The sequence below is a fragment of the Corythoichthys intestinalis genome, chromosome 15 (assembly GCF_030265065.1).
Source record: "Corythoichthys intestinalis isolate RoL2023-P3 chromosome 15, ASM3026506v1, whole genome shotgun sequence".
Classification (NCBI taxonomy): Eukaryota; Metazoa; Chordata; class Actinopteri; order Syngnathiformes; family Syngnathidae; genus Corythoichthys; species Corythoichthys intestinalis.
The window spans coordinates 30,061,682-30,080,182 of NC_080409.1; the positions used below are offsets into that span (position 1 = coordinate 30,061,682).

General features: G+C 39.6%; 1 protein-coding gene across 1 annotated transcript in view; it reads right to left on the bottom strand.

Moving 5' to 3' along the window:
* diras1b (DIRAS family, GTP-binding RAS-like 1b) overlaps positions 1-18,275 on the bottom strand; it is a 47,082-nt gene extending 28,807 nt beyond the window's left edge. Inside the window, exon 1 of the mRNA XM_057859113.1 lies at positions 18,068-18,275. The gene's annotated coding sequence lies outside the window, so the exon portion shown is untranslated. The remainder of the gene's footprint in view (positions 1-18,067) is intronic.
* Positions 18,276-18,501: the final 226 nt, after the last annotated feature.

The following is an 18,501-nucleotide window of genomic DNA, read 5'->3' on the forward strand; positions in this document are numbered from 1 at the left end:
TACACCCCTAGGTTCAACTATCTTTATCATATAGATTTTTGTCTAAAATATGGTCTGCTCTTACGTTAGTCACTTGCTTTAGTATTTCATAGCTTTTTTTCAATGCTCCAAATGCATCTGGTGTGGGGGTTCTGCATTATTGGCACTTGCCATCCTTCCTTCCTGAAATGTCACCTTCCGCCGCGGCTAAATATGCACATAATTTGCCAGTCCGGCGAGGGCCACTCGACGCTGCGCGCATTATCATCCCACATGAAAGACGATGACGGCAGATCAAGAGCGTGATTAAAAGCGCGCGCTGTGCCGAGGTATCCTGCTTTTAATCGGGGATATTGGAATGCGAGCGGACGGTAGATGAGCAAGCCTATTTGAGGATCAAGAGATTTACACGGGAAGCATCAAACAAGCATGACTGTGTGTCACTGCAGCCTTTTTCCCAGCATGCCGTGGGAGGACTTTATTAATTAATTTATTTATTTTTGCCATCTCGTGACTCACGACAGCTAGCGGTTTTGTCGCCGAAGTGCTGCGTTCGCAAACACGTTTGTGCACGGCCCACGGACAAACCTGCTAACTAACTGATCTGCCAGTCTCCATATAACAAGGGTGTCAAAACTGCCCAGTTTTTATTGGCCTGCAACAAATGACGAAATATCGTTGAAAATGGCCTGTGCATAAAGCTTAAATTCAGCCTACATTCTGTTGCACTTGTCATCTTTAAAGCAACACAAGCTTTCACCTACACTATTTGACTTTAAGGAGGGTGGCAGAAATTCTGCCACACAAAAACAACTACAAATGTTCTTACTGCTTCACGGCCTATGTCTCTTCCCCCTTTCCCCATTTATTACAAAGAGGGAAGTCGATGCGAATGCTTTTGTACAAATTCTGCAAAGATGGCAGAGCAACAAAAGAGTCAAAAAGCTATGTCTGAGGAGGGAAAAAAGGCAGGCCACCGTTCAAAAGTTTGGGGTCACTTAGAAATGTCCTCCTTTTTGAAAGAAAAGCACCGTTTTTTTTCAATAGAAATACCATTAAACTAATCAGAAAAGCACTCTATACATTATAAATGTGGTAAATGACTATTCTAGCTGGAAACATTCGGTTTTATTGCAATATATACGTAGTTTTGTAAAGAGGCCCATTTACAGCAAACAGCACTCCAGTATTCTAATGTTACATTGTGCTTGCTAGTCGCCTTAGAAGGATAATAGATGATTAGAAAACCTTGAGCAATTATTTTGGCACATCTCAAAACAGTTTAGGTGATCAGAGAAGCTATAAAACGGATCTTCCTTTGAACTAGTTGGGGATCTGGAGCATCATCTTTGTGGGTTTGATTAAACTCTCAAAATGGCCAGAAAAAGACAACTTTCACGTGAAACTTGACAATCTGTTCTTAGAAATAAAGGCAACTCCATAAGTGAAATTGCCAAGAAATGGCGTACTGCACGCAGGCTATTTTTAGACCGTGCCGTCGCATCGTAAAGTGGAAGTAAAGCCGAAGTGGGACATTATAGACCCGCCCTTGCATAGACACAACGTAATTTGTGCTCCTTTTCTCAGGTAATCTTTCAAAAACGGACATGCCGATCACGCATTGCTTTTTTGGAACTTGTAGAAACGACTCTAGACATTACGACACATGAAGGATGTTTTCTTCATACGTTTCCAGAAACCAAAAACTCGGGAGGAAAAAATGTGAAGACCAAGTCAACTTGCGCGGACTTTAACACCAGCTCGGTGAATCCATTCACATTTCATATGCAGTAAACATTATGTTGGGTTGGCATGGTCTTTCAGAGGACAAAGAGGTAAGTCATTTTTATATTTTGAACTTATTTTTTTAGCGTAACGTTGTGCCTTACTGCTTCTGTCTGACAATGAATGACCTGAGAAGAATTACAATGGTATCTGACTGCCACTGTTACCGTTTCTGTTATATATAAAATAAAATAAAAATTGTAAGGGGGAAGTGTAAATAAATTATAGAATTAAGATGTGTTATCAATGAAAAAATTGAAAGTGTTCGTTGGCTGTCACTGAGTAGCATTTGCGATCGCTACACAAAGCTAACTAAATTACCCCCAAGAACGGTAAGAGACGTAGGACAACCAGAGGATATATAAGAAAGACAGGGCTGATGGTAAAGTTTTTCTCCTTGTTGAAACAGGAGAATGTCATTGTCAGTCGCGTCGATAAAAAAGCTAAAGCTATGCTTAGGTCGGCTCGTTTTTTTCGTCTTTTTCAGCCTTCGACACTAAAGCCATCTCTTTAACTGAACATTTTTATGTTCTTCCACATCTTTGCCAGTCAATTTGGCACCAGGCACATCATTTTCGGAGAGAATTGGTAGGTTTAGCTCTGTAAACATCTCCTTCATAGACGATTTCCATTCATTTCCTATTAGGGACAAACGGTGGCTTGTCCCTACTCAGCAACAGTAGCTAAAGTCATGAATATTATTGAGCGGAAGTGATGTGTTGCTAGCAGTTCGCCATTGAAGATTTCCTATAACACTGTTGCCTGGCACCGCCAGACTATTCTCACTGTATTTTTCAAACACTGTGAGAAACGGCCTCTTGAACAAGTACAAAATCAACCGTCCAATCAGATTAATTTATTTGTGTGACGTGTCCTTAACGAGTAACGTCACTCTTGCGCGCCGAAAGTCGTCTCTACAACAACACAGATGGCGAACGGGAGAGCCGAGAATATGTTCCAATCCGCGGTAAAACCAGTTTTAAATGACCAAAAACACATCGACACAAGTCATTGACGACAGTCAACATGGCTTGCGCTAGCCATGTTGAATAAACATCTCCATTCTCCGCTCACGCTAATTACTTGTCGCTTTAACAACATCACGTCTGCCTGTCGCTGATTGGTCCATTCCGCTGTCTGTTTGCTGTGGCTTGCTCTGCCCTCGGAATTTGATGCGCCGGACGGTCGCCAGACTCAATCGCTGGAACAGCAGTTAGTCTAGTATACCAGGCAAATAACACTGTGTACCACTCCCTTCAGAGAGCAGTACAAACAAGATCTAACCAGAGTAGATAGAGAAGCGGGAGGCCCCGCTGCACAACTGTAGTTTGAGAAATAGATGCCTCGCAAGTTCTCATCTAGCAGCTTCATTAAATAGTACCCGTGATACGCCAGTGTTAATGTCGACAGTGAAGAGACGACTCCGGGATGCTGGCTTTCAGAGCAGCATGGGGAAAAAAAAGAGAGAAAAAAAAGCCATATCTGTGACAGGCTACTAAAAGGAAACGATTAATATGGGCAAAAGAACACAGACATTGGACAGATGAAGTTTGGAAAAAAGTGTTATGGACAGACAAATCATGGTTTGAGGTGTTTGAACTTTTGGCTCAAAGAGCAGAACATTTGTGAGATGCAGAACAACTGAAAAGATGCTGGAAGAGTGCCTGATGTCATCTATCAACTATGCTGAAGGTAATGTAGTGCCCTGGGGTTGCTTTGGTGCTGGTAAAGTGGGAGATTTGTACAAGGTCAACAGGATTTTAAATAAGAAAGGCTATCACTCCATTTTGCAACGCCATGCCATACCCTGTGGACAACGCTTGATTTCATCCTACACCATGACAATGAACCAAGGCAGACCTGCAAATTATGCAAGAACTATTTAGGAAAGAAGCAGGCAGCTGGTATTCTATCTGTAATGGAGTGGCCAGCACAGTCAACAGATTTTAAACCCATTGAGCTGTTATGGGAGCAGCTTGACCGTATGGTACACAAGAAGTGCCCATCAAGCCAATCCAACTTGTGGGAGATGCTTCTAGATGCGTGGAGTGAAGTTTCTCCCAGTTCCCTCAACAACTTAACAGCTAGGATGCCATATGTCTGCAAAGCTGTAATTGTTGCAAAGGGAACATTCTTTGATGAAACAAAGTTTGAAGGAAAAAAATGATTATTTCAAATAGAAATCCTTATTTCTAACCTTGTCAATGTCTTGACTATATTTTCTTTTCATTTTGCAACTCATTTGAAAAATAAAAGAGGGACTTTTGAAGGAAAACACAAAATAATGTGGGTGACCCCAAACTTTTGAACGGTAGTGTATACAGAATAAACATTGACCCGGCTTTCACTCGCTGGTGTGATGCGCCCGCCCCCCCTCGACCGAACTCGTCAGCGCTGACGAGTTTGAGTTTGGGTAGGGGGATAGTCACACTAAGCCACACAGTTGCTAACCGTCATATGCTATTTGTTTAGCCACAACTGGATTCATTACCTTATTACTATTCATCCTTCACACAGCCGTTGGAAACAGAAATTTTACGACACTTTGCGCTGGTCCTCATGGGAAACGCAGTCTTCATTAAGGCAAAACACTCCCGCTTTTGTCCACCGGTGTCGCTAAAATCGACCAAAACTGAAAAGTTACCAAGTTTTGCTTTAACACTCGATGGATAGATCGATGGCAATTTTCGTTAGCACTGGCATGGCGTATTGCATTGTATGTTAGCATGAAGCTAAGTGGGTCTGTGCGAAAAAGCATGTGTCAATTTCAATGCAGAGTATGTGTAATTGTATTTATGTGTGTGTTTCATGTTACAGTTACTGAGTAGTACAGTTACAGTTAATACTATATTGGAGGTAGTCACTTAAACGGTGCCTCTTTATTAACTCATTGGGTCAAATGTGATAAAGGGCGCTACCTTGGTTGTGTATTTTTTTCGTTTTTGCTGTCGCTAGACATTTTCTCTTAGTTCTGTAAAGTTTGTTTCAGTAAAGTAATATAAATATTTATTTTTTGCATTACTGCTATACCACTGGATTAATTTGTTGCTTGTAGCACTTAGCTCACTCACTGCAATTGACAGTTCTAGAATCAACTCATTTACATCTTGGAAGGCTGGCATTAAGTGATCATGTCCAGTGACGGAGATAGACGTCCAATCCAATTTGAGGGGGGGCTAGGTGCGATCAAACTAGAGGTGCAACAATAATCGACAGCTAATCGATTAGCAAATTAATCGACAACTACTTTGATAACCAATTAATCGTTTAGGACCTTCTTCACCTTAAATTTGTCTAAATTCTTGCAATTATAACATACATATACAGTGGGGCAAATAAGTATTTAGTCAACCGCTAATTGTGCAAATTCTCCCACTTGAAAATATTAGAGAGGCCTATAATTGTCAACATGGGTAAACCTCAACCATGAGAGACAGAATGTGGAGGGGAAAAAAAAAACAGAAAATCACATTGTTTAATTTTTTAAAAATTATTTGCAAATCATGGTGGAAAATAAGTATTTGGTCAATACCAAAAGTTCATCTCAATACTTTGTTATGTACCCTTTGTTGGCAATAATGTTTTCTGTAACTCTTCACAAGTTTTTCACACCCTGTTGCTGGTATTTTGGCCCATTCCCCCATGCAGATCTCCTCTAGAGCAATGATGTTTTGGGGCTGTCGTTGGGCAACACGGACTTTCAACTCCCTCCACAGATTTTCTACGGGGTTGAGATCTGGAGACTGGCTAGGCCACTCCAGGACCTTGAAATGCTTCTTACGAAGCCACTCCTTTGTTGCCATGGCTGTGTGTTTGGGATCATTGTCATGCTGAAAGACCCAGCCACGTCTCATCTTCAATGCCCTTGCTGATGGAAGGAGATTTTCACGCAAAATCTCTCGCTACATGGCCCCATTCATTCTTTCCTTTACACAGATCAGTCGTCCTGTTCCCTTTTCAGAACAACAGCCCCAAAGCATGATGTTTCCACCCCCATGCTTCACAGTGGGTATGGTGTTCTTCGGATGCAATTCAGTATTCTTTTCTCCTCCAAACACAAGTTCTATTTTGGCTTCATCTGACCATAACACATTCTCCCAGTCCTCTTCTGGATCATCCAAAGGCTTTCTAGCAAACCGCAGACGGGCCTGGACGTGTACTGGCTTCAGCAGGGGGACACGTCTGGCAGTGCAGGATTTTAGTCCCTGGCGGCGCATTGTTTTACTGATAGTAGTCTTTGTTACTGTGGTCCCAGCTCTCTATAGGTCATTCACTAGGTCCCCCTGTGTGGTCCTGAGATTTTTGCTCACCATTCTTGTTATCATTTTGATGCCACGGAGTGAGATCTTGCATGGAGCCCCACATCGAGGGAGATTATCAGTGGTCTTGTATGTCTTCCATTTTCTAATAATTGCTCCCACGGTTGATTTCTTTACACCAAGCATTTTACCTATTGCAGATTCAGTCTTTTCAGCCTGGTGCAGGTCTACAATTTTGTCTCTGGAGTCCTTCGACAGCTCTTTGGTCTTGGCCATAGTGGAGTTTGGAGTGTGACTGACTGAGATGTTGTACAGGTGTCTTTTATACCGATAATGAGTTAAAACAGGTGCCATTAATACAGGTAACGAGTGGAGCCTCGTTAGACCTCGTTAGAAGAAGTCAGACCTCTTTGACAGCCAGAAATCTTGCTTGTTTGTAGGTGACCAAATACTTATTTTCCACTCTAATTTGGAAATAAATTATTTAAAAATCAAACAATGTGATTTTCTGTTGTTTTTTTTGCCACATTCTGTCACTCATGGTTGAGGTTTACCAGTGTTGACAATTACAGGCCTCTCTAATCTTTTCAAGTAGAACTTGCACAATTGGTGGTTGGCTAAATACTTATTTGCCCCACTGTAACTTCTCAGTTGTATCAGATTTCTTCATTATACTAGTATTTTTGTTAAGTCAAAGTGGGACATGAACACAAATCTGCTTTTACTTTGGAAAAAAAACAATTCACAATTTTTGCCAATTTTCGGACAACTTACTGTCTAAATTAGCTTCTTAATAAGGCTGCAACAACTAATCATTTAAGATCGATAAACAAATTAAATGCCAACGAATTTGATATTCGATACAGTTGTAGACTACGATTAAGTCTGGAAGCTGTAATAATTTTTTTTTTATGAAATAGTCGTCCATTTTGTCTTCACTGTTACTTACAACATGACTAAAACCACCTTAAGGTAAATTGTGAAGGTAATCGAAAAAAGTGATGTTCATCTAGTATTAATCCATTATTCGTTTAATTAATCGTCGGATTTATGGATTATGAAAACAATCGTTAGTTGCACCCCTAGATCAAACGATCAAAAAAACAAACAATAACCTCCGAAAACGGCACCACGCCCTCAAGTCTTGCTCTCGACCAAGTCTGGCTCTCGAATAGAGTGATCTTGAGCACAATACGACAATCGCTACATTCAAATCGCTGCCAACCCACCCAGTTGAAATAGATTGCACGCCCATCGCCATCACTGGCAGACAATGAGTTAACTGTCAACCAAATGAACTTAACTTGTAAGTAAAACGACTATACTAACAAAGCAACTAGCAACTGAAGAAAGTAAGAGGCCCGCGGGCCAAACTTTCCCGCACCAATTGTGCACACCAGCATCGGGCAAGATCGGACCGGCTTAGTCGCTAATGACGGAGCTTAACCTCGTCCGTCTGTTTGCATTGACCCAATTCCCCAGACTTAAAGGGACAGACAACACCTTAATCACATCCACCTTGGTAGACCGAATCTTGTTTGAAAAATTGAAAAACACAGAATTTCATTTCGTTTCACACAGATCATTTTTTCTGATCTGTAATAGTGACAAAAAATTAAATAAAAGCCAGAATTTTCAGGGAAAACCCATCGTAAGCGGTGGCAGCCATTTTCTCTGTGCCGATACAATTTTATCCAATCAAATGCGAAATTGCCTGCCCTTCCTCATGACATCGTTAATACCCATGATTACACGCAGCTGTACTTGTACTCTATCAGTGTGTGAAAAGGCCTATTACTGATGTCTTAAAATGGTTGCGCTTGTTAACACTGCCATTGGATCTCTTCCAGCACTTCCAAGTTAAAGTGGATTGGATGTCCATTGCCGTCAATGGCAGCCAAAGAGTTAGGCTGTGAGATCCCCCCCCCCCCCCAAAAAAAAGTGTTTTTCCGGGCCTATAAATCACACTTAGTTTGGCTCGGCCATTAGACTTATACTCAAGTTATATATAACCATACTGTATATAAATATATATGTATTAGGGCTGTCAAAATTATCGCGTTAACGGGCATTAATTAATTTCTTTAATTAATCACGTTAAAATATTTGACGCATTTAACGCACATGCCCCACTCAAACAAATTAAAATGACAGCACAGTGTCATGTCCACTTGTTACTTGTGTTTTTTGGTGTTTTGTCGCCCTCTGCTACCGGTTGGGTGCGACTGATTTTATGGGTTTCAGCACCATGAGCAATGTGTAATTATTGACATCAACAATGGCGAGCTAGTAGCTACTAGCTTATTTTTTGATTGAAACATTTTCAAATTTTATTAAAACGAAAACATTAAGAGGGGTTTTAATATAAAATTTCTATAACTTGTACTAACATTTATCTTTTAAGAACTACAAGTCTTTCATACCATGGATCGCTTTAACAAAAAGTTAATAATGTTAATGCCAACTTGTTGATTTATTGTTATCATAAACAAATACAGCACTTATGTACAGAATGCTGAATGTATATATCTGTCTTGTGTCTTATCTTTCCATTCCAACAATAATTTACAGAAAAATACGGCATATTTTATTGATGGTTTGATTTGCGATTAATTACGATTAATTAATTTTTAAGCTGTGATTAACTCGATTTAAAAATTTTAATCGTTTGACAGCCCAAATATGTATATAACTTACAGTGGGGAGAACAAGTATTTGATACACTGCCAATGTCATTGGCAGTGTATCATTGGCAGTGTATCAAATACTTGTTCTCCCCACTGTATATATATTTTTTCACTCTGACCACAAACATCCTGTTATATTATGTTTTTTAAGCTATATTTATCCTAAAAACTTTAATGTGTTATGTTAACAGGTGCCTATTTAGCCTGTTGTTCTACATTTTACTATAATACTTCAACATATAGTTTGTTCTTGGTTTCTGATAAATGAAAAATAAATACAAAATACAATTGATACTCCACTTCGACTTATATATGGGGTTTTTTTCGTCATCATTTTGCATTCTTTGGCTGGTGCGATTTACAGTCTGAAAAATACAGTAAATAAAATTCCCTCACCAAACTATACATGGACCACACTTATTTGAATTTGTGTCTTTATTTTTAGTTTTTACAATGTATTACAATCTGTTTCAATTTATTTTTTTAATGTATTTTATTTTATTTATATATATTTTTTCTATTACTCACAGCTTGAAAAGGAAAATTTTGCTTTTTTTCCCTTTTTTTATTGCTATTTTAAAAAATTTTATGTTTTCCAACAAAGTGGAACCTTAAAATAATTTATTTTATTCAAAATGATTGATATAATTTTTTACACAATCGGATGTCAAATGGGGGCCGCAAAATATTGTCCCGTGGGCCACAATTGGGCCATATCAGTCCCTCTCAAATAGTGGGGCTCATGTGACCACGAGTAACATATGTTTTGGCCGTACTGGAATAAAGTTTAATTGCACATCCACTCAGCGGATGACAGTTGTGCTCTCATTTTCAGAGAGTGGGCTGCACCAAACAAGAGCGCACAGCAAAGACCAAGAGATATGAAGTGCATTGAATGAACCTTTCAGCGACACTGACGCAACCCAGTGTGAGTACCGACAGGATGTGAGTGGCGTATGTGTATACATGCACAAGCTAACCATGTACGCGTTGATTTGCGACCTGTTTACGAGAGTTTGGGTATATGGTGTGTTTCAGGAATTGTTTTTTTTTCAAACAATGTTTATTCATACTTGATAATAATACTTGTGCTATTAATATTGGCTGCATTTTGAGTTATTTTGAAGGAACAAAAAAAAATATTTTGCTATACAAACTGTATACGGACTACTTTTACTTGTGTAAGAGTCATATCCTCAGTGTGGTCCCGTGAAAAGATATAATTAGATTCCTGCAGAAATGTAAGGGTTGTACACAATTGTTTATAATATTCAAAAACGTGTTCATAATCTCAGTTCAACACAATTTTGGTTAAAGCGAGCCTCGGACTTAGAGACTTATGAGCTCTAATAAACCACACTTACTCACTTTTACCAATATATGTTATTATAAACACCTTAAATATTGCCATTGATATAAAAATCTATAATATTTAGTACATGTTTGACCTTCGGAGGGAGCCATGCGCAATGGAGGCTCGGGGTGATGACATAGATCAGAGGTCACAGAACCGTGGACCTCGGTCCGGTTCCGGACCCCCAAGCCGTCTGGACCGGATCTCAAGCTGTCGCGACTAATACACGTTGCAACAACAAAAATCCTTTTTGTCTGCGGGTTTGCAGAGCAGAGGTGGGCAACAAACAAAAGCCTTAGCGGTGACGCGCGTGAGCCAGCCAATGGGAGTGAAACATTTGAAAGTTATTTTTAGAACAGCACGTCTCATGGGCAGTTTACATGGCGACTCTGCGACACAAAGACGCAATGACTGAGTAGCGGACTTGCTTCGCGTGCATATGGTGTCGGCGAAGACAGAAGGTGAAAACGAAAAATTCTGAATCCTGCCTCCAAAGTGGAAGAATCCGATTGCCGGGAATTGAGGGGGGCTTCCTCGGCATGCATATTAAAGGCTCCCGCGACATGAGACTGCGACATTAACATCAGCACTCGTACACGTCATTTTGGGTGTGCCCAGCGGTGTTACTAAACATTAAAAACAGCAAATATGGCGGAATGTCAGCTTTAATTTACTGTTTTAATATTATTTTTGAATTAAATATGTTGAATGTTTCAATTTTTGTGCCTTTTTGAACAAAAGAAAAATGCCATTGCTTCGAGTGGGCGGGCATATTTTTTTCCGGGCTGAGGGAGTTTGATGGGGTCAAAGTGCATCATTCTCTGTCGCCCTGTAAATCTGCACTGCCCCCTAGGCCTTGGCATGAATACTACATCATTTTCATGCGGAATTGCGACATTGTTCAAATGGAGACGCAAATGTAAATGCCAATTTTAAATTTTTCGTGTTCTCGGAGAGTCTCCATGTAAACGGCCCCTCACACTCGCTTTCCAGACTCCGCGGAGTGACAGCCAAATACTGAGCCGAATGAAGTTGGAGGAAGAGGCGAAAAAGGTACGGCAAATGGCGTGCTCAAAACTACGCAAGATTGATACAGAAAACAGTGTTTAAGGAGGAGTGGACCAACACATTTTTGTTCATTTTACCTGGCGGCAGCACAAGACCGTTATGGCTTATCTGTTCAGAGATGGTAGCGCTTGTAAAGAGCAGCAATTTGAAAAGGCACTATGAGATGAAGCAAGCAGCTTTTTCGCAAAGTTTCCCTATGAACTCTGCCATCCGTTCTCAAAAATAGCAGAATTAAGGGCTTAATATGATCGCACCTCAATGCTCATGGTTCATTCATTCACTGCACAGCAACGCGCAAATGAATGCTCCCTCAGAATAGCGTGGATATTGGGTCAAAACAAAAAAGTCTTTCATTGACGCACCGATTGTCAAAGATTGTATGAGCGCAGTTGCTGAAACTTTGCTTCATGGAAAGCAAAAAGAAGAGGTCGCTCAAAAAAATAAAGCAAGTCCCCCTGTCAGCATCTACAATTTAAAAAAAAAAAAGAAAAGTCTTGAACATGCTCTTATGTTGCTATTTAATGATTCCGTTGAAGCACTTTTTTAGTTTTATGCACCTTTTATATATTAGTTACAATTTTGAATGTTGTAATTATCAGCATGGCCACGTAAAGATACGTTTGTATTTTTGGGAAAAAAAGAAGCATTAAAAATATTTCCGGACCCGAGATTGTTGTAATTTTTAAATTTTGGACCCAGAGGATTTTTAATTCATGACCCCTGACATAGATTGTCACTGTCACGAACACTATCGGTGTTCTGGAATTCCTTCCTCCGCGGCGAGACGTCCAACACATGCACATCGTTTAAAGCAGCAAGTACTCATTATTTGTGTTTTTATTGTGTTTTTATTACCTTTTCATTGCCTCAAAATATATTTTGCATGTGTTTCCCTCTCATACTTTTCAGCTTTGTGTTTTCTTGTGGTAGCTTTAAAGCAGATTGTTGATCACTAAGCATATTTAAACCACCCTTATTTGATATTACTACATTTAAGTATTTTCTAGAGGCATCTTTAGTATGTTCTGTCTGTCTCATCCCATCTTTCCTGTCCTTTTTGCTTCTGCTGCTCATTAATGTTCCTCTCGGGTTCATATTGATGACATGTTTATGTTGCTTTTTTTATTCAGGCAAATTGACGCACTTTAAGTCTTTTCTGTTACAACGAAAATCAAAATTAATAAAGTTATGCTTAATTGTAAGTTGTAAGACAAAATGTTATGCGAGGTGTACTTATAATAGTTTTATAGATAAATGATAGTATTTACAGTGGTGGCAGAGAGTTGGGGGGCACGAACGTTTACTAATTCCTGGGGGGGCGTAACAGAAAATATTTTGATAAGCAAAGGCTTATACGAATGTAATAAAAACATTTAAGAAAAAAAAACTCGTAATTCATGCATGAAAGGGTTAAAATACAAAAACACAGGCAAAAATCAAGCCCTCATTGTCTGTCGGAGTCAGAATACGACGGACGTGACCGCACGTGAGAGTGCGGTGGTGTAATTAGCGTGTAGCATGTGTATTAGCGCCACGCATTAGCCTGACCCGTCTCTCGTTAAGAAGCTGCTAATACCACAGCTCACTACAGTAAACAGCCGCGCCGGATCACCCGGTCACTAATACGGCACAATCATCCGTGTTTCGCAGGTTTTTCATTTTTTTCTTCATACAAGACAGTCTGGAAAGATCAATTTTCACACGCGCAGCAGGGGTGGGCAAAGCATGGCCTGTGGGTCACAAACAATACATCGGTTACGGGATCCTTTTTTTGTGTTTGTTTTATGATGGCTCAATTTTAATGTTTTTTTTTTTTTTTTTTTTTTTTTTTTTTTTTACAAATACATTCATTTAATTGGATAGTTGTTTACCCCTTTTATGAACTAATCACTTTTTTTTTTTTTTTTTTTAAATCCTCATGTACTCGACTGGCTGCCTTTGACCGAGCTGGACGTCCGATCAGTTTTTAGTAGGAGGAGATGAATGAATGTTCATTCATTCGCCCCTCCCAGTCAAATGGATATGACTGGGCCTGCGACTTATACTCAAATGTGACTAATATATACTAATATTTTTTCCACTCCGACCGCCGACAGTGTTTTTATATCGTGTGTCTTAAACTATAGTTATCTATTAAAGACTTTTCACGTTACGTTAACATATACCTATTTAGCCTTTTGTTATTACTTTTGTTCTTGGTTTCTGATCAATTAAAAAATTGCCCCCAAAATATGGAACTTATACCCCAGTGTGACTTTTCTCCTCTTCATTGTGCAATTTTGGGCTGGTGCGACTTATGCTCAGATGCGACTTACAGAAAAATACGGTATTTTAAATGCACATTTAATTTGGTTCAAAATTTTACATACAGGGTGACCAAAAAAATGGGAACTTTTTAAAAACCCAATAAAACCAAGAGTGATTGAAGAAAAATATTTTACGAATGGTAACTGAAACCTTAAAACATGGCATTTAACAATTAAGTATGGGATTTTTTTTTTTTTTAAGATAACTATCAATCGGTACAGTCAAGGCCGGCCCAGCCTATACACAGACTATGCAGCTGCTTAGGGCCCCTGACCACAAGGGGGCCCCCAATCTGGCAACCTCATTTTATACGTTGTTAATAGAGCATCGTGAATAATGTGGCGTGCATTGCCGATTATCCATGCAAACATCTATTTTCTTGTCATTACATGTAATTTGGGGTGAGAAGTTGGAAGTATGCAGTGCAACAAAATATGATTAATGTACAAAATATGGATGTTTGTGTTGGATTGCATGTATGAGTTTCACAGTAGACTGTGACTAAATGGTAGGCCAAAAATATGGGCCCCTTGGCATTATTTTGCTTAGGGCCCACAAATGGCCTGGGCCCTGGGTACAGTGGCAGAGTGGTTAGCATGTCCGAGTTTGTATGTTTTGTGAAGGTTTAATCCGGGTACTCTGGTTTCCCCCCCACATCTCAAAAACATGTACAGTAGGCTGATCGAACTCTCTAAATTGGCACTAGGTATGAGTGTGTGCACGAATGGCTCTGTCTCCTAGTGCCCAGCGATTGGCTGTACCCCGCCTACTGCCCATAGTTACAGAGGTATGAAAAGAATCTGAACCTTTTGGAGTTTGTCACATTTCTGCATAAAATCACCATAAAATGTGATCTGATCTTTGTCAAAATCACACAGATGAAAATACAGTGTCAGTCACCCAAACCTATAAACGTTTGGGTGGTTTTCGTTAGAGCAGACACTGTTTTTTCATCTGTGTGATTTTGACGAAGATCAGATCACATTTGATTGTGAGTTTATGCAGAATGTGAGAAATTCCGAAAGATTTAGATATTTTTTCATACCACTGTGACTGGGATTGGCTCCAGCACCCCCGTGACCCTAGTGAGGATAAGCTGCTCGGAAAATGAATGAATGAATAAATAACAATCTTTAAATGGCGTCCTCCTGTACGAATGCATTCTTGAAATCTGCTGTTGAGATTCCACATTGATTCATCTGAGCTGCGATACTGTGAATTTTATCTTGATTTCACCATGGTTACTAAAATGGCACACTGTTTACTTGCTCTTATTCACAGTGCTGCCACTTGCTCATGTCTGCCAATACACACATATTCACGTTTTTTTTTTTTCAACAGTGGTCAACAGCAGATTTGCATTAATGCAGGAAAAAGCCATTTTAATTATGCAATTTCAGATTTCAATTATAGCGACGCCAGTGGACAAAAGCCGTGTTTTGCCGTAAGGAAGACTGCGTTTCCTCTGAGTGAAAACAAGTGCTTCATTTACCATGAGGACCAGCACACATCCGCAGTGTCATAAAATCATAAATCAATCATAATCAATCCATGGATCATCAATCAATGCAGATGGATTAAACAACATTTCTGTTTCCAGCGGCTGTTTGAAGGATGAGTAGTAATAAGGTAATGAATTCCATTGTGGCTAAACAATACCATTTGACGGTTAGCAACGGTGTGGCTAACCCCCCACCCGAACTTGTCAGCGCTGATGAGTTCGGTTGAGGGGTGGGTCACGCCAGCGAGGGAAAGCTGGGCCAATGTTTATTCTGCATATCTTGGTAGCCTACATTTTTTTTCCTCCCCAGACAAAACTTTTTGTGTATTATTGCTCTGCCGTCTTTCCAGAATTCGCGAGAAAGCGTTCGCGTCGACTTCTGTCTTTATAATGAATGGGGAAAGGGGGAAGTGACGTATGCCATAAAGCAGTCAGCACATTTGTAGTTTTTTTGTGTGGCAGGGTTCCTGCCACCCCCCTCAAAGTTAATTAGTGCCTGTGAAAGCAATAAACACCTCCTCAAGATATAAAAGAGGTGTCATTCTCCTAGTTTTCAGTCGACATATTATCACAAATGTTATAAAAATATTTTATAAAGATTGAAAAGTTACCAACGGTTGCTTTAATTGACATGTCTTAAGGTTTCAGTGACTATGAATAAAATATTTTTCTTCCATCACTCTTGATTTTATTGGATTGTATACAAAAAAATTTAGGGGGGTTCACCGTTTCAAAAATATTCATTTTCCATATAGTTGGAGCCATTCCTTTAAATCCAAATATGAACCACTGGGCAGGGCCGGTCCAGGCCATTTGGGGGCCCTAAGCAAAATAATGCAAAGGGGCCCATATTTTTGGCCCACCATTTCGTCACAGTGTACTGTGAAACCCATAAATGCAATCCAACCCACACGTCCATATTTTGTATATTAATCAGATTTTGTTGAACTGCATACTTCAAACTTCTCACCCCCAAATGACTGTCAGTACTTACAGTACATAGCGCCAAACCTTTTTCTAAAAGAGGAAAGAAAGAAGTTAAGGAAGAACTTTTATTTTTTTGGGCTTGTAATCAAGTATCAAAACTCACAAAAGTCGAATAAAGCGAACTGTAGTAAACAAAATAGAATATAAATTAAACAATTGCCAGATTGGGGGCCCTCTAGTGGCCAGGGGCCCTAAGCAGCTGCATAGTCTGCGTATAGGCTGGGCCAGCTCTGCCACTGGGAATACTTTCCGGATGCACAGCACTTCATTTTTTTATCCAATTGAACTGTATTTCCTCTCAGGGCGCCTCCACGTGACACATCTGCCCGCAGTGACAGATGGGAGGCGCACTCTGGCTTTTTTCTCGCTAATTCCGCTCCAGCCAAGGCCGAATGCGGCGCAGATGGCAAACAAAGAGAGGGAATCCTGCTCTGAATGGCACGTGATGCATGGGGTGAGTGCGGGCTTTAAAAAAAAAAAAAAAAAGTCTCAAAGACGTCACGAGAAACATTCTCCCGGGATAGGCCAAAATAGCACCAAAACAGAAGTGTCTGATTATTAACACTTTCTTGCACAAAATATAATTTGTTTTTCTTCAATGTTTTATTACATTCATATGGGACAGGGGTCTAAACTTTCGACACAGGGCCCAAATTCAAAGCATTTCCATATTTCTGACCTCTGTGACCTTTGACCCTGTCTGTTCTCATCATATCACCTACATGGCAAATTTCAAATTTGAGTAAAATAGGTTAATCCGTTATCAAATGATCACAAATTTCCCTTTCAGAACACTGTGACCTTTGACCTCATGGTCCAAAGATTTTTATCACCTCGCTGTTTCACATTGCAAACATCATGCAAATTTGATAATCCCATCCTTCAGTCTTGTGTTATCTTGAGCATAAACACAAATATGGAACTGAATACGTAATATCTTGGTTTTGAACAATGAGAATCATTTTCAGAATCTTGTCAAAACCCTATTTAGAAAATCTATGGAATAAATGAAAAAATCTATGAAAGTAACTCTTATAACTGAAAAAATTATAAAAGAATGAGTAAATTAACCCTTTATAAGGCACTTATTGAACTCATAGCTGCCATTGATGTCACTTAATGTGCGCCGTTTATGAGAGTCATTCGCAGCCAGTCCTCATAGTTTAAATGAAATGGACGTCTGTTAGTGGCATGCAACTAATTGAATACTATGAAATTATGAAAAGAAAAACAACTTCGGAATGTTACTGGGGCCATAACCAGATATATTTCGGTTTTTTTTTTGTTGTTTTTTTTTAATAACTCATTTTGATTTTATTAGTTCTGAGTAACATTGTATTAATAAATGTATTAATGAAAATATAATTATTTAAATATATATCATAATAAAGCTATAAATTAGTGTCAGAACTTAAAAAAATAATAATAATAAATGAAAATCTTTTTTTTTTTTTAAAGCCCGCAGGACGGAAAATCATTTTCTGCGAAGGAATTCAGAACACTAAGTGACGCTACGTTTTTACTATAATAATATAAAACAGTACAAAACATTCTTGGCCTATAAAGTGCACCAGATTTATGTTCATATATGAAACGCACTGGATTATAATTTGCAAATGTATTCACACCAAAAAAACATGCAACTCATTAGCCTGTATAAATCCACATATAAACTTCACTGGACTATAAACCGCAGGGTTCCAAGTAGCGGCTTATAGTTCGAAAATGACGGGTCTTATCATTACCATTCCTATATTTTTAGTCTAGGGTAATACCAATAGGATCTGCAATTTTACAATACGTCTTGCTATAAATAAAAGGCAGGCTGCAATAACATCCAGATGGAAGGATTAACCCTGCACTATCACCACCGCCACTATCATCATCAACATCGTCCCAACCATAGTCATCATCACCGGAGCAGATTCATGCGTCACGATGACAAAGAAGGAAGGCAGCAAGGAAGGAGGGAAGGATGCGAGGAGGCGCCATTACAGCGCTCATTCATAAATACCGGAGGAGCGCCATCTCACAGCGGTATCATTATTTTAGCAGACCACCCCCACCTTCCAAGAAATCCGAGCTTCTTCTCGCTCCAACATGGCTTCAGAACATGACAAATGATGTGTGATGGTCGTACCTGCGTGTAGACGTCGTCTTCTCCTCCTCCTCGTTGTCACTAACAGTAAAAAGAGGAGCAAAAAACAAGTCTGATGCTTTCAAAAATAAAAAGGTTGAGAAGAGGCAGGGATGGTCTGGCTTTTTTTTTTTTAATTAGAGCATCGTGAACGCGCTTCACGTCGAGCTCATCGTCGTCCCGGTTGACTCCCCCTCTCTCTTACTTTCTCGCTCTCTCTCTCACTCACTCACTCGCTTCATCTCGCTTTGCCTCTCCCACTCTGACGTGGGAGGGGCTGCACTGCACGTCCTCCTTTCTCTTGTGCTTCACTTCCTTGCAGAGGTGGGTAGAGTAGAGTAGACACAAATTGTTCTCATGTAAGAGTAGTGTTACTTCAAAATATTATTGCCCGAGTATAAATAATCATCCTAAAAATTACTGAATTATATAGTCCA